This window comes from Macaca thibetana, chromosome 17 (genome assembly GCF_024542745.1).
Source record: "Macaca thibetana thibetana isolate TM-01 chromosome 17, ASM2454274v1, whole genome shotgun sequence".
Classification (NCBI taxonomy): domain Eukaryota; kingdom Metazoa; phylum Chordata; class Mammalia; order Primates; family Cercopithecidae; genus Macaca; species Macaca thibetana.
In genome coordinates, this window is record NC_065594.1 from 67,643,207 (window position 1) to 67,670,737 (window position 27,531).

General features: G+C 33.6%; 1 long non-coding RNA gene across 1 annotated transcript; it reads right to left on the minus strand.

Moving 5' to 3' along the window:
• Positions 1-1,768: 1,768 nt before the first annotated feature.
• LOC126940660 (uncharacterized) lies at positions 1,769-27,531 on the minus strand. Its single transcript, XR_007720858.1, has 3 exons — positions 27,084-27,531; positions 3,579-3,719; positions 1,769-3,007 (listed from the first exon to the last, which is right to left on the minus strand). It is a non-coding gene; the product is annotated as an uncharacterized LOC126940660 (long non-coding RNA).

Below are 27,531 nucleotides of genomic sequence, written 5' to 3' on the forward strand. Positions count from 1 at the left end.
CAAAAGTATTAAAAATCATATAGGAAAGAAAACAGCTCATAGTTTGCAAAACAATTTTAACCTGTGACATATATGGAATAATGTATGCTTTAGTCAATATATTATTATTATTATTATTATTTGATATGGAGTTTCACTTTTGTAGCCCAGGCTGGAGTGCAGTGGTGTGGTCTTGGTTCACTGCAACCTCTGCCTTCCGAGTTCAAGCGATTCTCCTGCCTCAGCCTCCTGAGTAGCTGGGATTACAGGCATCCACCACCACACCTGACTAATTTTTATTATTTTTAGTAGAGATGGGGTTTCACCATATTGGCCAGGCTGGTTTCAAACTCCTGACCTCAGGTGATCCACACTCCTTGCACAGCCAAATTTCTGGTATTACAGGTGTGAGCCACTCTGCCTGGCCCTAGTCAATGTATTTTTATTTTATATTCTAGCAGAATGTTTTGGTAGTAAAGCAAAGTGAAATCTCTACTGTTGATTTATTTCTTAAGATTCTGTACCAATAAATAAGGGCACAATGGAGAAAGGTATCTGCAGTGAGTGAATTTACATGTGACATTCTTAGCATTTATTTTAATACATTGGTTAGACACAGTGGGATGGCAATTTACATCAATTATTTGTTAGTTTATTTATGTACTTGGTATCAACCAATTATCTATTTTGTGCAAGTTATAAATTCTCTGCATTCTTAAAACTGGTCGAATTTTAGGTTAAAGTTAACCATACTTAATTAAAAACTGGGGAATGCCGAGGTGTCTCTGTGCCCATGTCAATGAAGGCGGAGACTGCTTAGTTCTGGACTCTCAAGTGGTTTCAGGCAGGGAAGCCAGGTTGGCCGCTCTGATCACCCAGAACACCCAGGTCATCCCAGCATAGTTCTCACAGTATTACCCACGGCAAGATGGAAGCCCCTATCTGGCCTCTAATCATTCTGGGTGGAAAACTATTTTTACAATACTTCAAATACTGTCCCATAGGGTTTGGTTCACTGAATGAGTTGTAGTTGAACTGGTATACGAAAACATTCTGAGTATACAAATAAGCTCTAGCAACCAAGGGAAAGGGTCTCTGCTGGCTGAATTTAAAAAAAAAATCAAGGACAAGAGAACCTACTTGAGATCCCAGAATTTAAACGCTGATATGGAGCAAAATATGATAGGCAAAATATCTGCAGTTAACTATCCAACTCTAACATTTACAGTTATATGTTCATCAGAGAGTTGATTCTCTCTCCCCACAGGTCCTTCTCAGGAATTTCTATGAGCTTCAAGTCAATGGCCTATAGTTCAATAAATGTAGGACTATCTTCTTTATCCCTGCTTCAAAACACAGACTTTCACTTTTCCTCATGAAGACCCTTTTACAGAAAGATGACAAATGTCATAATATGTGACAATGCAATCTTGAAAGCAAATGGAAGAAAACTTGCAAAAATATCAAAATGAAATATCTCTTGTTTGATAATCGTTGTTGAAATATTTAACCTCAGAAAGTTGAAAAGAAAAAGAAGTGTTAGATGTAATAACCTATGATTGTTAATCACAGAAAAGATGAATTTTTTAAAAAAACTATATGGAATCTTAAAACCTTAAGGACATAATTCTCTAGTCACAGTAAAAATAAAAAAAATTATAAATCACAGTGGCAGTCTTAATATCCTGCTCAAAATAACCTAAAAATATGAAAATAAAAGACAGAAAAAAATAGTTTTATGATTTTGTACCTGAAAATAGAATTATATAACAATTCAATCCCACAGCTATAAATGACTAGAGTTATTTTGAAAAGTTACATTTCACTTAGCATTTTAAAAAGTTTTCAGGAGAAACAGTATTAGCACTATTTTTTATTATTCGTGAGATACTATATATACTCATATTTTGTCCATTGTTTTAGCACATTATTTTACTGTTATAAATTATTTTTCATATGAATATTTGTATATTTCAGCATGTCAGTTACAATACAAATTTAATAACAATTGATCTTTGAAAACAATATACAGGAAGTAAATACCTTCATTCAGTACAGAAATGCTCTACTTACTAAGAACTTGTAAGGAAATTGATGTCTTGATTAATAATATGGGATTTAAATGGGAATGTTGTGGAATGTAATGAAGCAACAGTATACTTATCCATAATTTGGAATTAAAATACATGAAAGATTTATTCAGTGAAATAAATTTAAAGCTATACAGCAGTAAAGATCAGAATTAATTGTGAAGTACATTAAAGACTTATTCATAAGATGAAAATTAATGTTTTAAAAGGCAACTGAAGGACAGACTTCAATGTTTGCCAGGTAATTGTGAACAATGTTCTTGGAAAAAAGAGAAAATTTTTGAAAATGCATTTTGTAGGACATTCCTGAAGGACAAGGCTGCATTATCTTTCAAATAGCAGAAACCTTCAAAGTACAATATGCAGTTAAGATTTTAAAATATATTTTAATTTTTAAAATATTTAAAACTATCAAGGACATATTTTTAAAACCTTACTTTGTCCTGAGAGCAACAGTATATTGGGGACTAAAAACATACTGCCACCTCCATGAAACTTCTTTTCATTTATTTTGTTTTTATATAAACCCAAAGAGAAAGCATTAATATATGTTTTCAAAATACATTTTTATGTGTATTTTCAAAATTATTCATAAAACACCTCTCATAAGGGCAATAACTTTGCCACCATCCAAAGACATTTATGTTGAGAGCAGCAAAGTATCAAATAACAGAAAAACTGTTGTGGTCCAGGAAGAAGAACATTGACACAAGTTGTAGTTAGGCTCTTCTAAGTTTAAATTCAAGATCGTTTGCTTACTTTTTCTGGTACCTTAGGCAAGTTATTGAAATTCTCTTTTGGAGCTGACATGAAATTTACATATAACATATGCAGATACGACTTTTCAGGTCTTCTACAAAGCCAGCTGCTGATTTGTTGTGATCCTCATCCATTGTTTTGTGATTGTGTGACCTGAGAAAAGCTGCCAGCATCTCAATCTGAAAAGTCAGAAATTGACACCGCCTTATTTGATGCCATGAGGATTAGGTAAAGCAACATATGTAAACATATCTAGCCCCAAAAGCGTGTTCTCCCCCTGTGTCATATTCCTGCTCCTTCCCCTTTTTGCCTGTTTTTGGTTCATAATCAAGAATTCCTTCCCCTCTGCTTCATTTCATTTCTTCTTTAATCACCAAGAAAGGATGTTAAAACTAGAAAATCTGAGTGGCTTAAATGAGTCTATTGTAGAATAAATAATGTTTGTGTTGTTCTCCGTTCTGTAGGAGTAAATAATATTAAAAGGGCAAATTTTTAAAAATGTATGAATAAAGGCAATTGAGTTCTAGTTTCCCCTTCCTCTGCCTTTAATCCTTATGAGATGGGTACATTTGAGAAAGTTACATATTTTATTGAGTGGGAGAAATCTGTTTTTCTAATATATTGAAATAAATAGTTTAAATAGGTGATCTTGAAGGCTTATTCCACCTCTAAATTTTGTATTATCATTAAATAGATCTCAACATCAGTGGCTTTCTATTTTCCTCTTCTCTACTATTTCCGACTTCTCACCTGATAACGCTGTCCTTAGTTTGGTTAGCCTGGTTAATACGATTCTGATATGAATGAATGAAACCACATTCTGATCTTGCACAGGCCATAGCGGTGTTTGCTCCATTCCAGAAGTTACCAATAATGTATCCTTTAATGACACTGGGGGAGACCATAAAATATGAATGGATCAGCAAAAAAAGTTCCCAATTTTGGAAAAAGTACTTAGAGTGCACATCCTGATAATATTATCTTTACTTATGCAGAACAATTGTATACTCATCATAAATAATACACAAATTTTACATTGTCGTACTCTGCATCTTTTGAATATAACTAAGTAGTTTACACAAATTTTACATCGTCATACTCTGTATCTTTTGAATATAACTAAGTAGTTTTCTTTATGAATATAATGACAAAAGATCTAGGATATACTGTATACACATATGCATATATAATAAGTAAATATATTTCATATGAAGAATATTGATCATTGATGGTATACGGGTAAAATGGCCTGTGTGGGGAAAATTTAATCTTAGCATATATACCAATTTAATGTTAATACATATGTCAATTTTAGGTTAACATATAAGCATTTTTCTTCAGTGTGAATAACTAAATGAAGAGAGATAAATTCCTTTCTTCATCAACTTCAGTGCATAAATGCTGATTTGCATTTCAAGCATATACCGAGAGCATAGCTACTATTTGATTGGTATCTTTAATAACATATCTCAAGAAAATAAATGTTATAATGATTAATATTCAGATAAAGGTAGAATAATTGCATGTGATTAAAATTATCAGATTGATTGCTAGCCCCATTCTAATACAAACTGGTAAGTTTGATTTTTCTGTTGCTTGATTAGAATCTTTTGGATTTAGAAGGCCCAGAAATATAATCAGCTATTTGTCTATATTGCTAAGAATACTGTGTCTGAAAAATATAGATACTGTGTGACCTAATACAACTTTATTCCAGAATTAATGAGAAAATGTCCAGGCAAATAAGAGACTAACAATAAAAATGGAGCATGGTTTAAATGATCAAATTTGAATAATTACATTAACAATATCATTCGTTCATCCCAATAATTAAATATATATATATATACACACACATATATATATAACTCAGGAACTCTCCTAAGTTAAATGTAAATACTATTTGATCGGGGGTTCAGATTGTTGATAGGCAGCTCCCAAATCATATGTTAAATTCCTTTTGCAGAGAGTTGCAGAGATTTTGTTTCAATAAAGTAGTACATAAAACCACTCAAAATAACCCTAAATAACTGAAATATCTAAGGTAAAAAGATGTATTGAGTAATGCATTGTGAGAATTCAAGAAGCGTATATGAAGAAAAAGAGGATGGTGGTCTATGTCACTGATGCAGGGCCCTGACTGAAAGCTAAATTTCCACATAGTTCTATGGAGTCCAGGCAGCTCGTATCACTCCTTTAGCAGATTTCAGGTAGGCATCTTAGGTTTTCATTAGAATAGACTGTGCATGCTTCTTTTGCCATGAAAAGTGTGGGAGGTGATTAAAACTTGGATTACACAGCAAATATTACACACATATTTTCATATGTATTATCTCAATTAAGCTCCATAATGATTTCATATGGGTACGCATTATTTATCCCTTTTTAAAACATGAGGGAATAGAGGCTCTCTCGTTTGATGTACGTCAACACAGGTAAAATTCAAATTCTAATAAGATTTCTGAATCTGAAATCCAAGGAATCTTTGCATTCTACTGACTTGCTTCATTTGACAAAGACAGTATGTATCATCATAGAATGAAATATATGATAAGCCCCATTAAATATGTATACTGCCTGGCTTAACCAAGACTTACAAACAAAATACCTACATTGTAAAGGAATTACGTTTTTAGATAATTCAAAATAGGCTGAGTGTGGTGACTCACGCCTGTAATAACAGCACTTTGGGAGGCCAAGGTAAGCGGATCACTTGATGTCAGGAGTTCAAAGCCAGCCTGGCCAACATGGTGAAACCCCGTCTCTACTAAAATTATCCAGGTGTGGTGGTGTGCACCTGTAGTCCCAGCTACTCGGGAGGCTGAGGAAGGAGAATTCCTTGAACCCAGGAGGTGGAGGTTGTAGTGAGCCGAGATAATGCAACTGCACTCCAGCCTGGGTGACAGAGTGAGACTCTGTCTCAAAAATAAAATAAATAAATAAATAAAATGATACTTTTTTTTTCCATTTTTATTTTATTTTATTTTATTTTACTTCTGGGATACATGTGCAGAATGTGCAGGTTTGTTACATAGGTATACGTAACATGTGCCATGGTGGTTTACTTCATCTATCAACCTATCATCTAGATTTTAAGCCCTGCATGCATTAGGTATTTGTTGTAATGCTCTCCCTCCCCTTGCCCCACCTCCCAACTGCCTGACAGGCCCCAGTGGGCAACGTTCCCCTCCCTGTGTCCATGTGTGCTCATTGTTCAACTCCCACTTACAAGTGATAACATGTGCTATTTGGTTTTCTGTTCCTGTGTTAGTTTGCTGAGGATGACGGCTTCCAGTTTCATCCATGTCCCTGCAAAGGACATGATCTCATCCTTTTTTATGGCTGCATAGTATTACATGGTGTGTATGTGCCACATTTGCTTTATTCAATCTATCATTCATGGGCATTTGGGTTGGTTCCAAGTCTTTGCCATTGGAACTAGTGTTGCAATAAACGTTAAGTGTGCATGTATCTTTATAGTAGAATAATTTATAATCCTTTGGGTATATACCCAGTAATGGGATGGCTGGGTCAAATGGTATTTCTACTTCTAGATCCTTGAGGAATTGCCACACTGTCTTCCACAATGGTTGAACTAATTTACACTCCCACCAACGGTGTAAAAGTGATCCTATTTCTCCATATCCTTGCCAGCATCTGTTGTTTCCTGACTTTTTAATGATCACCATTCTATCTGGCATGAGATGGTATCTCATTGTGGTTTTGATTTGCATTTCTCTAACGACCGGTGATGATGAGCATTTTTTCCTATGTTTCTTGGCCACATAAATGTCTTCTTTTGAGAAATGTTTGTTCACATCCTTTGCCCTGATGGAGTTGTTGTTTTTCTTGTAAATTTGTTTAAGTTCCTTATAGATTCTGGATATTAGCCCTTTGTCAGATGGATAGATTGCAAAAATTTTCTCCCATCCTCTAGGTTGCCTCTTCACTCTGATGCTAGCTTCTTTTGCTATGCAGAAGCTCTTTAGTTTAATTGGATCCCATTTGTCAATTTTGGCTTTTGTTGCAATTGCTTTTGTTGTTTTTATCATGAAGTCTTTGCCCATGCCTATGTCCTGAATGGTATTGCCTAGGTAAAATGATATTCTATGAAACAAAATGTTACATTTTCATTAAATGATAAACAACAATTAAAGAATTCAATTCAGAATTTATATCTGCACACTTACTTGAAATATAAAAGTGTGCCATCAAAAGTAAATCACACAACTCGATAGCAGAAAAACAAATAATGTGTTTAAAAATATGGACAAAAGACCTGAACAGACATTTTTTTCAAGCAATTCATATACATGGCCAACAGAAATATGAAAACGTGCGCAACATCACTAATCATCAGGGAAATGCAAATTGAAATCTCTGAGATATACCACCTCACACCTCTTAGAATGGCTATTAAAAACACAAGAGCTAACAAATATTGGCAAAGGTGCAGAGAAAGAAAAGGAACTCTAGTAACTGTTGGTGGGACTGTAGATTGTACAATCATTATGGAAAACAATATGAAGTTTCCTAAAATTAAAAATAGAACTACCATGAACTCACCAATCCCTCTTCTGTATATGCAATGAAAGGAGATTAAACCACCATCCTGTAAAGATGCTGGTGCTCAAATGTTTATTGCAGAATTATTCACACTAGCCATTTTATAGAAACAACCTAAGCATTTATTGACTAATCAATGGATAAATAAAGTGTGGTGTATCTATACTTAATGGAATGCTATTCAGCCATAAAAATTCAGATCCTGCCATTTACCACAACATGTGTAGAACTGGGGGACAGTATGCTAAATGAAATAAGCCAGAATAGAAATAAAAATATTGCATGATCTCACTTATATGTGGAGTCCACCAAAAGTCAAGTATACAGATAGAGAATTAAACAGTTGTAACCATGAGCAGTGGGAAGAAGGGTGTGGAGAAAATGGGAGACTAGACATAGGCAAAAAGATAAAAAGTAGCAGATATCTAAAATGCATTTAGTCTAGATTTGTAATGTAGCATGAGGATGAATTAATTAATTGAATTGCATTATATTGGGAATTTTTGTTAAATAAGTAGATCTTAGTTGCTGTTGTCACACACAAAAAAGTAACTGTATTATATGAGATGATAGATAAGTCAATTTGTTTCACTAAAGTAACCATTTTGCTAATTGTATGTATCTCATTACATCATGTCTTTAACCTAAAATATACACAAGAAAATTTATTTTTAAAAAGGTAAATAAGAGAGTAAATAAATGATTGAATATAGTAATTGTTATTTGATGAAACTGCCAAAATATCATATTTTAAACAAACATTGCACTGTGTTGAACATAAATAAAATGAGAATAAAATAACCATATCCAGCTTTTCCACAGAAAAACATTCATAATGAAATGGGAGAGTTCCCTTAACAACCTGGAAGAATATGCAGCGGGGGTGTGGCTAGCTCCTTTGTTGCCCCCACTGCTCAGATCCCTAGGGCGAGCATGCAGACAGGCAGGTGCAGAGGCTCTGGGAACTACTCTTGGGTTCCTGCCTCCCGCAGTGTTTAGGGAAGGGTGTCTACAACTCCTGAAAACCAAGTGGGTGTGTGTTAGAGTATGCTCTTTCAACTTTGCCATGTGCAGATGGCTTGTGTTAATCAGCTCAATAGATCCTCTGCCTTATCACAAGGGCAGGGGGCCAGTGTAACAGCCTTTTCTGTATCCTGAGTTTTTGCCCAGTGTCCCAAAAGCATCAGATCATACTTGGGCTGGAAGAATGAGTACAAGGTTTTATTGAGTGGTGGAGGTGGCTGTCAGTGGGATGAATGGGGAGTCAGAAGAGAGGGGATGGAGTGGAAAGGTGGTCACCCCTGGAGTCAGGCTGCCCAGTGACTAGACTCTTCTTTGACTGCCCTTGGACGAACTCCCCTCAGCATCCAGATGTCCATCCTCTTCTCACTTTCTCTACTGCATTGTTCCATCATCACTGTTCTGCTGATTCCAACATCCAGCCACTTGTGTCTGTGCCTGCTAAGATCTTGGGTTTATATGGGCGTAGGATGGGGTATGTGGCAGGCCAGAGTGGTCTCAGAAAATGCAGCATTTGGGTGTGAAAATAGGAGTGCCTGTTCTCACTTAGACCTGTGGGCACAGGCCCCAGGGTGGAGCCCTTGCCAGGTGCCCACCTCTTCTCTACTCAGCACTTCCCTGTTCCCCTCCTATATCAATAAGTCATCCTGTTACTAGTTTTAGATAGTGCATATTTTGATACATAAATTTGTAATAAATTCAATAACATATTTTATGCATATCTGGGCTTTTTGTTGTTTTAATAACTAAAGAAAAATTAAATGTGTTGGATCAATTAAGAACTCTTTAAAAATAATATAAATCAGTACAAACTCATTTGTAACTAATTTATAACTTAGTTACAATTCATAACTAAAACTTATAGTTAAAAAGAAATTGTAAGTTATAACCATTTGTAAGTAACTAGTATATAATTATACATCTATTTTTTGTTTCTTCATCTTTTTATCTTCTATGAACTCTTTTTCAAAGAAGAATGCTATTTAAATTTTTTATTAACTCTTGAAAATAAAATGAAACAAATTAAAGCAAACAGATCAGGTCATTTCTTCCTTGCATTATTGAAATGTACCTGAGCAAGGTTTACATAGTTACAGTGACATCATTAACTAAATTAGTGAAATTTAGTTGCATATTACCCCAATGATTTATTAAAATTAAAGTTGAATAAATCAACTTTGATATATCAATGGTATTCTTGATCCATACAAAACAATGGAACTAAGTTATAGTAAATTTTCATAAAATATTTGCTTAAAGAATGAATAAATGCATGTATAATTGTAGAAAGTCAGCATAACTACAAATGCTAAATACATTTTTAAAAGAAAATGTGTGTGTGATTTTCTATTGCTTTATCAAAGTCAATTTTCATAAAATATTTTTTATGAAAGGCAGTCCCCAAGGCTAACCTACTTCAAAAATATACCTTATTAAGACAACCAAATCAGTGATCAAATGGTTCAAAATAAAAGAAAATTTCTAAGTATAGAAATTAAATATAAATTCCATGTAAAATAAATTTCTAAGCCAAAAATTTCACATAAATGTCTTTTGTGCAAATGCTAAAATCCGAAGTTTAACTGAGAATTTTATATACATGTATATTCATTTTTAAATTATATAAATAACTTTTATTAATAGTATATCATAAAAAATGGAAATTTTTAATTGGAAGGTGTCATTTATTTATAAAATTGGAAAAACAAGGACAAAACCTGATGACATTATGTGTGTGTGTGTGTGTGTGTGTGTGTGTGTGTGTGTGTGTGTATAGGTTACTTTGAGAATTCTTAATCCCTAGAGTGTGTGCTTACTCTGCAATAAGATATCATACACTCATAAATTTGTAATCCAAATTGGTATTTCTGTATACAGAAATTGACACTTTCATAAATAATTTAGTTTTTTAGTCTTATAGTGGCAGAGTTGTTTGCACACTATGGAATGTAAATGTATTTTTTGGCACTATCCTTGATGTCAAGTTTTCTAATTTGGTTCCCAGAAAAAGACATACTTTTATAATATTCTTGGCTTATTTATGAGATAATAGTTTTGTTGATAAATTATTGTCCCAAGAATGCATGTCTATCCTAAAGAACAGATTTCTAAAACAATACACATTTATATGTTAGTAATTTATAATTCATATTTGTTTTTTAAGGATTTCATAAAATTAGAGGTTCTTCCAGCCCCAAGTAGGAAAATCACATATCATCTAATTTTATTATTATAAATGCTCTGTTATTAATCATATACATGCCCGTAACCCATATTTCTAGTAACAATTGAGGTTGCTATAGGATATGAAGAATGAACTGATGCAATGGATAATAAGTTTCAAAAGGAAAGAGGAGGCTAGATATAGCTCCCGTAGCATAATATGTAGATCCTGATATTTATTGTCACAGTAATAATATAACAAAGTGTGTGTGTGTGTGTGTGTGTGTGTAAACAAGCCAAAAATTTAGTGACTTAAAACAATAGGCATTTATTTAACATAAGACTATGTAGATCAGCACTTTAGGCTGGTTTAGCTGAGTAGTTTATCTGTTTTCTACTAGACTCATTCACATGCTGAAAGTTAGCTGCAGAAATTAGAATGGGCGGTGACTGAGTCACATGCTTTTTATTCTCCAATGAGCTACCAGGCATATTTTCACAGAGATAGTGGAGGGAGAGTTTAGAAAGTAATGTCCCAATATTAAAGTTCATTTAAGACTCTGTTTGAATGACAGCGGCCAGCATTCTATTGGCTTTAAATACACCTGATGGTGGAGCCCAAAGTCATGATGGAAGGGAACTACAAAGTTACACAGCAAAGAGTGTGGAATCAGGGACCACTGAAAAATGGAGAGTACTGAGACTATCAATATACCACAGTCTTCTAAGCTTTTAACTTAGCAAAAAGCCTATTATTAGACTTTAGGACCTATTATAGGATGTTAGAACTTACTACTATTTCAATTAGATGGGGCAAAGTACGTGTATAGGTGAAGTCTGCTGCCATTATTATCAAAAGAGAATTGAAAGATTTCAGAATTTTATCGACAGTGAAGGGTCAGGACGACTATTAAGTAAAATATGACTGAGATTTCAGTTACAGGATATGATAGCTGTATTAGTTCCCTAGCTTCCATAACAAAGTCCACAAACAAGAAAAAAATGTTCTCCCCAATTCCTGGAGGCTGGAAATCCAAAATCAGGGTTAGTAGAGCCATGCCCCTCTGACACCTGTAGGAGAAAATTCTTCCTTGCCTTTTCCAGCCTTTGGCATGTGCTGACAGTCCTTGGCATTCCTTGGCTTGTAGGTGCATTACTACAAATTCTGTCCCTCTTGTCATAGGGCTGTTATTTCACTGTGTATCTTTCTCTCTTTAGATGGGGTTTCCTCTGTGTCTGGCCCCCAATTTCTCTCTTATCATAAGGACACCAGTTATATTTAATTAAGGGCCCACCCTACTCCAATACAGTTTAATCTTGACTAATTATATCTGCCACAGCTTCCCCCCTCCTCTTTTTTTTAGTACTTTTTTCTAAAGTACTGGAAGTTAAGACTTAAATATACAATTCAACGTATAACAACAGGGTCATTAATAGAAAGAAGTCGTGGATAAGAAAAACAAGGATTTGGGGAAGGTATGAAGAAAAGATGAGGTTGAGTCAAAGAAGTCTGAATTGAAGCTTTCAGAATAATATCCACAGACTTGGAAACCCAGAAAACATTTAGAAATGTAAGATTAGTTTAGAGACACAGGTGGGACTAGAGAGAAAACTATGAAACATATGCCAGGACAAACCTTTTTAATGGTAGATTGGGTGATAAATCTAAAGACCAAGAGGAAAGAGTAGGCACACAATTCAAGAGGAATTTTGGGGAAGAGAGAGAGGCAGGAAGAGGTATAAAAATATGTATAATCATAAAATTAAGAAGAAAGTGTTTTACTTAGTCAAGAACCAAGTACGATACCTGAAACACACCAAACATTATAGATTGTTCAGGATGGACTTTGTAATACTTAAGCCTAGTATAATCTTAATAATTATTACTAAATTTATAAAGGAATCTAAAATTTAAAAAGTCTCTATCCTTATTACTTCCAAACGAAGGAATATTTTATTAATAAATACAACAGTACTTAATATAATTTGAACAGAGTTTCAACTAAAATTTTTATAAATAAAATTTATCAGCTTTTCTAGGAAGAATCATGAAGGACCAGGGCTAAGGAAAGCCAAGCTAACTTATGCTGATTATAGAATTCTACTTTATAGAACATATGGCCGATTTTGAAAGTTCGTAAATACTCCCTTGAACTGCCTAGTTTTAGTAAAGTATCCATTGGAACTGGAGTCGAAGATTCAAGTTAAAAAGAAACATATTTTATCATAGTTTTAAGGAAAAGAAAAAATGTTGAAAGGAGGTAACACTTTTCTGAATCTTTCAAACACCATTTTCATTACTGTTCTATCACTGGGAAGCAGATTACTCAAGGGAAATAAGAACAAGGGATTTGAAGCCAAACTATAAAAAATAATTTTAAATCCTGGAAATACTTTAAAAAATAACGAATTAATTAAAAAGAAATCAAAGTGAGAAACAAATGACAGTTGCTCAAATGCCCATCTTTGGAAGTAATTAGCTTTTACAACTCGTCTTCCAAAGCATTCCTTAAAGATATTAATAAGCCTGTGGGTTTTGTTTTATTTCTAAGCAAATCTATTTGGAATTTTGTCACAGAAAATACGGTATTAAGGCATTAAAAAGAGCTAGTATTTAAAAAAAATAAAAATAAAAAGTAATTTAGTGGGAAAACATGAGAGTAACAGGCTACAGAAATACTAAGTTGCCTAATTTAATGTAAGCTAATGGATAGCTTTATAAAAAGAAAATACTAGAAATCTGCCTACAATATTGCTACAAAGAGTATCTGACATGATGGGTATTAAGTGCTTGTTATTATAAAGTCAACATTTGTTAGATTTTAAAACTTTTACCTGAAAAATAGTCTCTGCTTGCCATTTTTATAACAAATACAACAAAGTTATAGAATCATATATATAATTTTCTTTTGGGGGTGATTATTATATGAGTAGATAAAAGGCCATAATCTTCTATTTTAATTAAATTATTAGACTTCACTTTATTATTTCCACCTATGATCAATATGCCTTACATGACTGGATTTTCCCTGATAGATGCTGTTTTGTTTTTCTTTCTATTTTGTATTTATATTAGAGTTTTTATATTCTTAGGCATGCCTTTGACAGCCAACAAAGGGGGTTTGCAAAAATCATTATATCTACAACCTCGAAGTAATTATATGTATTAGCACTATATAACTTTAAAACTTTAAATAAACAGTTGTTTGGTTGTAAAATCATGGGTGTATGAAAAGTGAGGCAAGAAAGCCAAAGATTGATAGATCCCAACAAATGAAAATGTTAGGTAAAAGGAAGCTGTATTTGCACTTGTACCAATTTACTTTAGCTAGAGGGTTTTCTGGGGATTCTGCTATTGGACAGAAGCCCAGGTCACTCTTGGCAGCTGCCCCATGACTGGGGCAGCAGCTGGTTCATATGCTTCTATATTGATTACCCTCCAGATGGAATGAAAGATGAAGTAATTATAAATTATTACAGAAAATTAGGTTTTAAATGTTGACAACATGATGAAAACACACTCCAAATCATGGTATTTCTTAATTGAAATGATTAGGGTTTTATTTTCATTTAATATTAATAATGAGTATATTTTAAATAAACACCCAATCCTGTTGCATACACATTTTAGAAAACATTTATGCAGTGCTGTGATATTAAATTGAGCTCCCTGTCAATACTTTTGAAGAGATGACAGATGCCCGTTTAGATTCCTCTCAGCCTTGAAAGTTCTGGGACCCTCTCTGTGTTTGACTGGACACAGTTTTATTGCCTTAGAGTCTTATTGAGAAGGGAGGCGTTGCCTCAGATTCTCTCACGATGTAACTATTTGGCTGTGAGTCTTGATTATAACACACCTGCACAGTATTTTCTCAACAAACACATATATTATCATTGAATGGGAGCAATACATTGGCAAATGCATACTAGCTTTGCAAATTTTAAATAGCTTATCATTATTTTCAAGGTTTCACCTCCATATGCATAGATTCAATAAATTGAGGAATAGTTGATATGTATCTACTATTAGAATACGTACAGTATTTTGGGGAGCAAAATTTAATGAAATACTCGAAGAAATTGCCTTTTTATTTTTGGAGACAAACACGCAGACATGATACAATAGGATAGTAATTACTAAACAAAACATGAACAAGAGCAGGGTAGTATGCTGAAAACTTTTTTTCCCAGTTGCTAAAGTATCTTAGAGACCAGGATATGGCAGATTATTTGATAAGAATGTTTCAGGGAAAGAAGGCAGAGCGCGGCAAAGTAGGGAGGAGGAAATCATAAGACACTTCTCTAGTTTTATTTGAAACGTATTACACTTTCATTCAGATATTATCTAACCTGTATGAGGTTCCAAACCATTTAAATCTGTGTCCCAAAATATTAAAAAAATAAATACTACCGTTTTGTGAATATGCAGTTTTCTAAAAATCACTCATTGAGTAACTGCTGTAAGAAAGAGAAGGCAGGTCCAGTAAACATAAAGGTAAATAAAACACAATCTGTCTTTGAGAAGCTCATTGTCCAATTGGTAGAAAAGCCATATAAATGATAGGTTTAGTACTAATGTTAAACTTACAAATTTAAAATTTAAAAGTATATGCATATTCATATACATGCATAACTATATGTTTAATATTGTGCATCTGTACTTATTACAAAATTATGGTGACATTGTCTTGGATATTCAAGTTATATTCAAAATTGCTCAAAGTCTTGATTATAACATATTACCACCAATATTTTCTCACAATTTTTAAAATGCTGGTGAAGAGAAGCAGCAATCTTACAAATGCACATCAGCTTCTCCATACAATTGTTTATGATTAGGGCATTCTTATCTTGTTGACCAGATTCCAAAAGCAGGTACTATTACACGAACAAATAAAATTAGCATTCTATTATTTTGTTTTTCTTTTCACATTAAAATACCTGATCAAATTTCACCAATAATAGAGAGATGACCTATTTCAACTATAGTGGATTTCTCTGTTGAGAAATAATCTTTATTTACAAAAACAATTTCAGGCCACCATTTTTTAAAAAGCCTGTATTCACTTAACACCCTAATGACCATTTATAGAACTGAAACTTTACCAGAGTCTAGAGGCAGCAGATTTGTATGTGTTGAATAACCAGTTGGATGTCAGTGAAAATCATTTTGCTCCTTATGTAGACCAGATATAGCATGCTGAGGTGCTCTGTTAATACTTGTATTCTCAGAATTAAAGGTACATTAATCTAATTTATTTCAGGAAGCACAAACAGTATTTTAGAAGGTATACAACCTATACTTCAGCATCTTTAAAAATGATTTTAAATCTATATGTCTATTTTCATCAGAAGCACTCATATATTGAAAGACAGTTTGATCAACAAAAAGATTATAAAAAGAAGCAGCTAATTAAGCTTTGTGAGCTTTATTTTTCCAAAATCTTACTCATTTTCCCTAACATAAATAAATTACACACGCTTTCCTTTTAATATGAATAAATTTCATCTATCCCAATCTAAAAACAGCCATATAATAACACTTAATATGAAATATCTATTTCTTTTTATTTTAGTATTTTAATAAAAAATAAGACAATTCAAGGAAAACACCAGGATGACTCAAATATGTCCTGTATAATTCCAAGTGAAAAACACAAAAGACAAGCTTGTAATAATAACTTATGACATTGAGATTTTATTAACCAAAACACCACTTACAATTCTAGTCAATTTAATTTTATTTTAAAGAAATATATTTGGCATTGTTTAGTAGTATTTTATAGGCTTACTTAGCAGATGTCATTTTTGTTGCATAGGTAATATTTGTTCCAAACTTTGAGATTCTACAAACATTTACTTTCAAAGAAAGGCACGGACACTTCTCTTATTTTGCCCACATTACAACACTTTGAACCTACAATGAAGAAGGCCCAATTCCATTAAGTGAACACTTGGACAATTTTGGTAAATTTCTAAAGAATTCATCTATATGGTATCCCTGTATTACTGATAAGTTTTTAAAAACACCTACTCTAAGCTATGCCTTTAGGATTTCTAATCTGGGTGGAAAACAATGTTTTTCTTACATATGTGATTATATGTGTTTTACGGCATTACCCCTAAGTATTGCCATCACGATTATAGAAAATTACGTGCAATTCAAAGCTGTGCTAAATATTAAGACAAACTTAGCTAGCTTAGATTCAAGACTTAATATTCCTAAGTCATTACTACTAATAAATTGGCTATGGTAACTAATTTTTATGAGGATATTTTATGAATGACTTGTTAGTCTATTTGTCTTAGATGACCGAAGCAGCCCACTAAAGTGTTTTACTCTTTTCCTCTTGCATTTCTGCAAGGCGGCCCCTCTGTGTAGTTAAAGAAATCTTTCTCAAGTGTACTTCAAATCATGCCACACTGGGAATAAAATCAGAGACACAGCCCCAGTGCTTTAAAAGATGTAGTTCACATTTCTAATGATAGTTTACCAAGTTCTCAGCTGGCCTCATTTTCTGTGTCCATGTTTGATCTCTTGCTTCTAGAATATGAATCCATAGGAAAAAACATGAACTTTCACTGCTCTTTCCTGTCTCTGGGCCAGTGTACGTCCTTCTCTAGGCCTTTAATAATTCTCTTCCTCTTCTTTGTTTTTCATCCTTCACAATTCAGCACACATACCACTTTTTACAAAAGTCTTCCCTAATCTTTCCAAGTCCTAAGCAGGCTTCCCACATAGACGTTCTCACACCTCCTTGTATTTTATACAGTTGACTCACGGGTTAGGAGTGCTGACTCTTATGCAGTCAAAAATCAGCAAATAACTTTTGACTCATTAAAATCTTAACTACTGGCTGGGTGCGGTGGCTCACGCCTGTAATCCCAGCACTTTAGGAGGCCAAGGCGGGCGGATCATGAGGTCAGGAGTTTGAGACCAACCTGTCCAACATGGTGAAACCCCGTCTCTATTAAAGATACAAAAAGTTAGCTGGGCGTGGTGGTGCACACCTGTAATCCCAGCTACTCGGGAGGCTGAGGCAGGAGAATCGTTTGAACCCAGGAGGTGGAGGTTGCAGTGAGCCAAGATCGCGCCATTGCACTCCAGCCTGGGCGACAGGGCGAGACTTTGTCTCAAAAAGAAAGAAAGAAAAAAACCAAACCAAAACAAAACAAAACAATAAAACAAAAAGTCTTAGCTAGTAGTAGCCTACTGTTGACTGGAAGCCTTACAGATAACAGTTGATCAACACATATTTTGTGTGTGATATGTTTGTTATGCTCTATTCTTATTATAAGGTAAGCTAGAGAAAAATGTTATTAAAAATCATAAAGAAGAGAAAACATATTTACTATTCATTAAATGGAAGTGGATCATCAGAAAGGTTTTCATTTTCATCATCTCTACATTGATTAGGCTGAGGAGGAGGAGGAGGAATAAGAGGAGTTGCTCTTTCTGTCTCAGGAGTGGCAGAGGCAGAGGACATTTTGACTGTAAGTGAACCCACACAGTTCCAAGCCTAGTGGTTCAAGGGTCAACTGTACTTCTTGTTTCATTTCTTAGAAAATAAGTTCCATGAGGGCCATGGACTTGGATTTTTAAAATACCCATATCTGTATTATTAACTAACATAGAAATATAAAATATAAGTATATGGCATATAAATTACACAGATTTTTTTAAAGCACCCCTTGTTCAGTAGGGACTCCCATGTATATTTCAAAGAAAACAGCAGAAGAGGGGAACAATCTTAAATCAGTGAATTTTATAATGGGATATCATTTTAGACATTAAAAATCGATTAGACTATATTTTGTATTGTAGGAGATAAAACTACAAAAATAGGAGATAAAACTATAAAAATTATTTAGAATTGGCTTGGGGGGGATATAGCTTCTTTTCTCTAACTGGTTGGTGGTGAAATTATACTGCTAATTGATTGTTTTAAGCCCATTTCATTGCCATTTTGACATGCTGAAAAATGTGCTGTGCCTTACAGTAAAGCATACCACACAAAATTAAGTGAGGAAATAAGAGAGTAGAAAAATGAGGGCAAGGAAATATATAAGGAGAGTCATAGTGTCCGAATACAAACTGAAAGCTGCAAAGACAACCATCATTATTGAGATGAGTGGAACTTCTGGTTATCAGATTCCCAGAAGACAAAGCAGAAAAGGAATTGTTATTCATAATAAAAATACTCAGTCCTATAAAATTCCAAGTGAAAAATGCAAATTAAAGAACTTATAATAACTTATGACATTAAGATTTTATTAAGCATAACACCACTTAAAATTCTAGTCATATTCAATTTTCTTCTAGGAAATGTGTTTGGCATAGTTTTACTAGTATTTTGTAGGCTTATTTAGCATATGTCACTTTTGTTGCATAGGTAGCATTTGACATGCTTAATTACACATATGAATTACTCAACATCACAGGTTTTTTTGTCTAAATAGTTTCTCATATACGTTGCATGCTACTATATAGAGGAAAATATGCTCCTTGGCATGCTTGAAATAAAGACATTATGAAGTTTCAGAATTCCTTGCTTTAAAAAGTCTCTCCAAATAGGATGATGGCATAATACCAAAAGAGTTGGCTAAGTACACACCTGCAAAAAGCCTAAATAAGCAGCTCTGTTCTCTATGGCTTTGACTTAAAAGAAAAATGAAATTAAAATTTGACAGCAGATGGAAGGACTATGCATTATTTTAGAATCTTCCATGAATATTGATTCTAGCAATAGATATTTGTTAAGAACTAGATTGATTAGAGTTCAAAATACAATCTGGATTTATCAAAATATTTACATTAAGGGTATTAGCAAATTCTAAGAATAAAAGTTGTCTGGAATGGAGAACAGGGTGAGGTAATAGCATAACTTTACCACTAATAAAGGCTAAGCAATTCTTCCTATTCCCAAACTAGCAAACAATGAACAGAAAAATGTTCATTCAATTGCTATAATTTTTAATCTAGATTTTATTTTCATAAACCCATGCATGTTATTCTCTAAACTGTTTAATGTCTTCTTCCACATCCATATCCTTGTTCTTGATTCTGTGTAGTTTTGTAAGTTTTTAACAACTAAAAATTTTCTTTTTAAAGAATCATCCTTTTTTAAAATTTTTTATTATACTTTAAGTTCTAGGGTACATGTGCACAATGTGCAGGTTTGTTACATATGTATACATGTGCCTTGTTGGTATACTGCACCCATTAACTCGTCATTTACATTAGGTATATCTCCTAATGCTATCCCTCCCCCCTACTCCCTCCCCATGATAGGCCCCGGTGTGTGATGTTCCCCTTCCTGTGTCCAAGTGATCGCATTGTTCAATTCCCACCTATGAGTGAGAACATGCGGTGTTTGGTTTTCTGTTCTTACGATAGTTTGCTGAGAATGATGGTTTCCAGCTGCATCCATGTCCCTACAAAGGATACGAACTCATCCTTTTTTTATGGCTGCATAGTATTCCATAGTGTGTATGTGCCACATTTTCTTAATCCAGTCTGTCACTGATGGACATCTGGGTTGATTCCAAGTCTTTGCTATTGTGAATAGTGCCACAATAAACATATGTGTGCATGTGTCTTTATAGCAGCATGATTTATAATCCTTTGGGTATATACCCAATAATGGGATGGCTGGGTCAAATGGTCTAGTTCTAGATCCTTGAGGAATTGTCACACTGTTTTCCACAATGGTTGAACTAGTTTACGGTCCCACCAACAGTGTAAAAGTGTTCCTATTTCTCCACATCCTTTCCAGTACCTGTTGTTTCCTGACTTTTTAATGATTGCCATTCTAACAGGTGTGAGATGGTATCTCATTGTGGTTTTGATTTGCATTTCTCTGATAGCGAGTGATGATTAGCATTTTTTCATGTGTCTGTTGGCTGCATAAATGTCTTCATTTGAGAAGTGTCTGTTCATATCCTTTGCCCACTTTTTGATGAGGTTGTTTGTATTTTTTCTTGTAAATTTGTTTGAGTTCTTTGTAGGTTCTGGATATTAGCCCTTTGTCAGATGAGTAGATGGCAAAAATTTTCTCCCATTCTGTAGGTTGCCTGTTCACTCTGATGGTAGTTTCTTTTGCTGTGCAGAAGCTCTTTAGTTTAATGAGATCCCATTTGTCAATTTTGGCTTTTGTTGCCGTTGCTTTTGGTGTTTTAGACATGAAGTCGTTGCCCATGCCTATGTCCTGAATGGTATTACCTAGGTTTTCTTCTAGGGTTTTTATGGTATTAGGTCTAACATTTAAGTCTCTAATCCATCTTGAACTAATTTTCATATAAGGAGTAAGGAAAGGATCCAGTTTCAGCTTTCTACTTAGGGCTAGCCAATTTTCCCAGCACCATCTATTAAATAGGGAATCCTTTCCCCATTTCTTGTTTTTGTCAGGTTTGTCAAAGATCAGACGGCTGTAGATGTGTGGTATTATTTCTGACGGTTTTGTTCTGTTCTGTTCCATTGGTCTATATCTCTGTTTTGGTACCAGTACCACGCCGTTTTGGTTACTATAGTCTTGTAGTATAGTTTGAAGGCAGGTAGCATGATGCCTCCAGCTTTGTTCTTTTGGCTTAGGATTGTCTTGGCAATATGGGCTTTTTTTTGGTTCCATATGAACTTTAAATCAGTATTTTCCAATTCTGTGAAGAAAGTCATTGGTAGCTTAATGGGGATGGCATTGAATCTATAAATTACCTCGGGCAGTTTGGCCATTTTCACGATATTAAAGAATCATCTTTTAAAGCTTAAATCATTTCCCTTCTTTTAGAGTTTTTATTCATATCTGCTATAACTTCTGTTCTTTTTTTCTTGCATCATTTTTCTACATTTGTTTTGATCTTTACTAAATATTATAACTTCAGCTTATGCATTTTATTACCATTTGTTTTCAGCAAGATTTACTAGCTACACAGCTTGGTTTTACTATAGTTATAGATTGTTTTCCATATTTTAAAAATACACTATTATTTACATCTCAAATTTTAAAATCAGAAATTAGGAAGTATTGCTGCTGCCCTCTAAATTTAGCTAATGTTATCACTCTTTGACTTCTCTCTGTAGGTGATCATACTTTTTAAATAAAAATAGTGACTTTAAATTGATATTTTTAGATGCTTATTTAATAGTTCTTTAACTTTCATCTAAAAAGAATCTTTTCAATTTTTGTGTACTTCTTAAGGCAATTCTTTTGTTTTATTTATTCTATATTTATGCTAAAAACTTTCTATCTCTTATTTTTATTGTATTTTTGGTGAATATTCAAGGCCACACTGAATACTACATCAAACAGATACATATGAAACGTTTAAAAAGTTTAAATAAGTTGTGCTCACTTTGGTAGCATATATACTAAAAAGTTTATATAAGTTGTATAATTTCTGCCACTTCTTTGAGAATTTTTAATTTTTAATACATAAGAAAGTAACCTTTCACTGAATATGAAAATGTCACACCATATTGTTATTCAACTCTGTAGAAATATTATTTACTATGTAAATTCAAGTTGAATGTATTCTTCTCAGTAAAATTTTGTTTTATTCTATATTTATGAGGTTTTGTATTTCTTTAATTTTGGAAGTGCAAGTATTTGCTGTGATAGGTGTAGTTTCTTTCCTCAGAAATCATTCTTTCTCAATTTCTGATAATTAAATTTTCAATGTTTCTTTCACTTCTTTTTAAGAAACATGGATTATTTCTAGGTGGAAAATTCATTTTCTCTGACACATACCCAACACATCGTTCTCATAGTTGTAAATTCTATTTTTCATATTTGCATTCTAAGGAAGTTGAGCCTTCACATGTGTTTTATAAGAGTTACAGATTCTTTTGACGGTGGACACAACACAATGACACTTAGACAGATGAAAGGCAATTTTTCTTTGTTATTTTTGCCTCCAAATGAGAAAAGGCTGTCAGACCGGGTCACACAGGGAATTATACCAGGGACAGGGCAATATCAAGCTGGAATCCCCAGGAGTAGCTTGTATATGGCAAGTGAAATAAGGTTAGCTACATTTCAATGAATCCCTTTGTATGTCTCACTTAAAAAATTGTCCAGGTTCTGGGGCATAGAGCCTGTCCTATTCTCTGGTACTTGGAAAATCAGAAAATAAGTAGAATTGTTGAAGCCCTCTTAATTTAAATAAAGTTATCACACTTTAATTTCCCTCTATTGGGGATCATGCTTTAAAAATAAAACTAGTGACTTCAGATTGATGCTATTGGCTAACAGTAGGGCTGTGAGGGTGGGTGCATTGTGGCGGGTGTATGAGAGCCCAGTAAGGGAAGTGGTTGGGGTGTGAATTTCATTAGCTGGGCAAGAAGGTGAGCTGATTAACCTCTAACCAAATAATTTCTAACCTCTAACCTCATAACTGAATCAAGACAGCATTTTAAAAAATAATATCACAGTATTACTAGGTAATAGAACAAAACCTAAATTCTGTTCTCTTCTGTTTTTAATGTGGATATAAAACTTACTAAAAATTTGGAATCTTACTAACCTCTTTTTCTCTTGTTACACAGCTTCTGTTAGGACCTGGGGTGTGTATTTGTCTATTAATTTCTCTACCAAATTTAGCTATATTTAGGGGTAGAAATCAAAGAAAATTTTTATCACAATACTATGTGGGAGGACATGCAAAACTAGTAACATTTGAGGATGAGTTCTCTAGATAAAACCTCTAGTTAGTGAATATGGAAATTATAATTGTCCAACATTGTTATTGATTACATTTTCTTTTTAGGGAATTTTGTGACTGAGAATCTTTTGCCTGAAATTAAGTTTTCGTGTTATAAGTATCGTTATCTATATGTACTATTTTATGTATCCCCCTGTCACAGATCACTACTGAACACGCTATAATCAATACTCTAAATAATGAAGTGTTAGTTCATAGAATTACATAAATTTCACATTTTAATGCTTTCAAAGCCAATTCAGAGTAAATGGTCTAATGAGAGCATTTAAGTGAACAAAATTTACTCTTTCATTGCCTATGTAGTCATGATTCAAATCACCTTCTACATATGAGCATATATTTGATAAAATATTTTATAAACTATAAATGGACCATACAAATGTTAGACATTATTATTCTGGTTATCTTATCTGGCATCTGGACGTGAATTAGATTTAGTAAGATTTGTACTTGGGAAATAACTTTATTATTATTTATATCAAAGGATCACAAATAAATACATGTATATACATATATACATATGTGTGTGTGTGTGTATATATATATATACACTTTAGTCCTTCGATTGTCAGTGTCCTGCTGATTTTTACAAAAAACTAGTCAGATGACTTAGGAATACTCCAGATTCCACTACTTAGCTAGTTCATTCAGTGAATCATTTATTCTCTGAGCTTTGTTCTGCTCCTCAGAGACTTGTATAATTTCAAAATTAATTAAAAACTTGTAATCACATAAACCATCTTCTTCTAAAAATCATCTTCATTTTTAAAATGATGTAACCATGACATAGAAGGCTAAATTGGACTAAACAAAATGTGGCAGTATTCGTAGTTAAAGTGCTTGAATAACCCCAGTCCTTTGATCTAAGCATGTTGAACTGTATAATATGCTCTGTTTTATAGTTGCACTGAGGTAGAATATAAAAAAGTTTGGAAGCCATAACATGCTGTAGCATTTGAAGGTTTATTTATTTAATACTAATGATAGTTTGGTATTTAAATAATTTTTCCTCATGATATCATTTCTTTAGTAGTTACAGTTATTCTGATCAATCTTAGTAAAGTGAATGCTTGAAGAATATATTAACATTAACAAAATGCAAGCAAGATAAATTTTATATCACCAAATAAAGAGCAAATCCTACAAGACAAAAACAATGTCAGAGCTGTCCTGTTATCATGAATACCCTTTACCTAATGTGTTTATAGCCATGCGTGTTCATAGATAACAGTCCTAAAAACCCACCTACAACTTCCAAGGAAAGACTCCTACAGCCACTCACATACACAAATAGAGAGTGAAAAAATACCCTAAAGCTCCAAGTATAATGGGAAACACTGAATATATTTTAAAATCCCACAGACATACTTAGAATTGAATAAGAGTAAAATAGATTGTAAATTACTAATGGATAGGGTTCATTTCGAAGATGATCCTTCAGATTTTCAATGTATATTTAAAACTTTTATGGAAAGCTACAGGCTGAATATTCAGCTATAAATATCCATCTGACTTGTGTAAGGTGGCAACTGCTGATCCAATTTTTTTTTAAATTGTCTTTTAACAAGCAAACCTCTTTTCTGTTGAAAAAGCATTTTCTTCTAGCATGTGTTCTATATGCTTTGTTTCCTCCTTTATGCATTTCTCAACAAGAGTGACCCAGATATGGAAGGGGTAGCATCATTTATATACCTCAGCATAAATTAACAGTCAAATTGATATACGATTTTTATTTATTATTTCTCTATTTCAGTATATTTTGTGACAATCTCTTACCAAATAGATTATTAACAATTCAACTTTATAATCTGCTAGTGCTAATTATAAATCATATTTATGTGTGTGCGTGACTTATCGATGTGTTGAAAATACATGTTGTATTCCAAAATTTTAAATTATTTAAACCATTTCCCAGGCATAGCAAACTAAAAAAGTAAAACTTTCTGGTAGATTTTGCAGTTTAAGACCCACACAGAAACTAAAAGGCTTTAAGAGTCTTACAGGAGTTTTGAAAAAATACTTTCAATCAAAACTCTAATTCTACTGCTCACTACTTACCACAATAACATATGTTCAATGACTAATTCTGAATGCAACTTACATTTTCTGAATCCTAACAGGGTCCTTTGTGTTTAGAATCACTAGATAATTCAAAAGTGAAAAGGTTTATTCATTCCATAGCTACTTACACATATTTGAAAAAAAAGTAAGAGAAGTTCAAAGTATAGAATTTGTAATATATGGTAAATAGATTTTTGGCCTCAATTATTTTTATTCCTTTCTTTACTCCTTCCATCAATCCATCACAGATCCTTGCCCAATTGAGAGAAAATGTTGTGTTTTCATGGCTCTTATTTGCCAAGTAAAGAGTAATATTTCACAAATACTTTTCTGTTTAAGGAAATAGATCTTGTCATTCATTTCTTGGATATTTATTACATATGTACTATGTGCCAGGCACTGTCCTGGAGCTAGAGTATGTTAAAATATCAACCACAAAAAAGATGCATGATCTTTGTTCTCCTCAAATTCACCATGTAGTAGATGAGACAAACATAAAGACTTAAAAAAATGCATGTAATATTATAACTAAGAAAAAGCCTTGAAGGAGAAGTGAATATTCCTATGACGGCATAAAGGTAGTTGAACAAGTCAAGGAGTCAAGAGAAAAGATTTAGGAGATGACTGAACTGAGTTCTGAATCCAAAGGAGGAGTTAAATAAAGAAAAAAAGTTGTGATTAACTTGAGCAGAAAGATGGGAAATAGCTTACACATTAGTATCCTCTATTCTCCAATCATGAGATTCCTATTTATGTATGTCTAATCAATACGCAAGAGAACTTTTTCCATCAACTTTGTTAAAGGTATTCTCACGGACACGTCAAGTAAAATATGAAAAAGAGAGTTCAGATTCTTCTTAGACATTGACGTGCATACATGTTTTTACTGATATTCGTGGCTTTCATTTCCAATGTGGCATTTCTAACAAAATAATTGGCAAAAATCTGTTAATTTTATTTCATTGTTTTCTTGGTGGTCTCTAAATTGTAAACAAAAGGTAAAATTCAGAAAACTCTATTGGCTATATTTAATTAAATATAATATGCTTAATTAAAATAGATTACTGTATACCTGTGAATGGCATTTTTCTCTGATGGTTAATGGTTTACATATTCACAGGCTTTATTGTCAGGATAAAAAAAGTAGCAATACATATAAAGTATATCTAGATCAGGAGCCATAAAAAATAACTCCTGATTTATTCCAACATTTTCCTGCCAACATATACTGCATATTCTCCTTATATACTAAAAATTCACTTGATACATGAAAAAAAAAATTTAGTACTGAGTTCCTTAGAATTTTCCAATTCATAATTGAAAATGTATGATGGTTAGTAGAGCAAATAATTTAAACTTTCAGAGCCTCTATGCTTTCATCTAAGGAATAGTTATAATAATAGTTAATAAAGTTTATCCAATAATTAAATTAGGTAATTTATTTTAAAATCTTATAGCATATTTGCTTACAGAAATACGCACTCATTGTTTGTAGCCTATATTTGTAACTTAATATATAAATAACACATAATTTATAATTGTTATTGTAACTGATAAGAATTGTTCATTACTTATTTTATAATTAAATTCTGGGGGTTTTGACGGCTGGTTAGGGCAGTTTAAAACTCCCTGAAGGGAAACAGAGCCTCTTACTCACAGGAAAGAGAGAGGTGGCAGGGTTTCAGAAGAGAGGAAGACCGGATAGTTTCGCAATTCATACACACTCACCTTCCAGGATCCCGGTCGAGGTCCCCAGCTGAAAAGGGAAAGGCTCCCTCGTCCCCTCTCAGGGAGCGTGATGGGGGAGTGACTGTTTTCTTCAGTGCCCCGCTGCTGAGACCTCTAGGGAGCACACAGATAGGCAGGCTATGGAGCTCCTACCCCAGGGCAGGGTCTAGGGGTGAATGTTTACAGCTCCTGAAGCCCCACTGGGCCTGTGTTACAGGATACTCGCTAGTCTGCCATCTACAGGCAGCTCGTGTTAACTAGCTCAGTTAGGCCCTCGACCTTGTGGCAAGAACAGAGGGCTTTCTGTATTCGGGGCTCTTGCCTTGGTGTACCTGAAGAATCGGATCACACATGGGCTTGGAGAATGAGTGCAAAGTTTTATTCAGTGGAAGTAGCTCTCCGCCTGTGGGGCAGCCAGAAGGGAGATGGTTTTCCCCCGGAGTTGGGA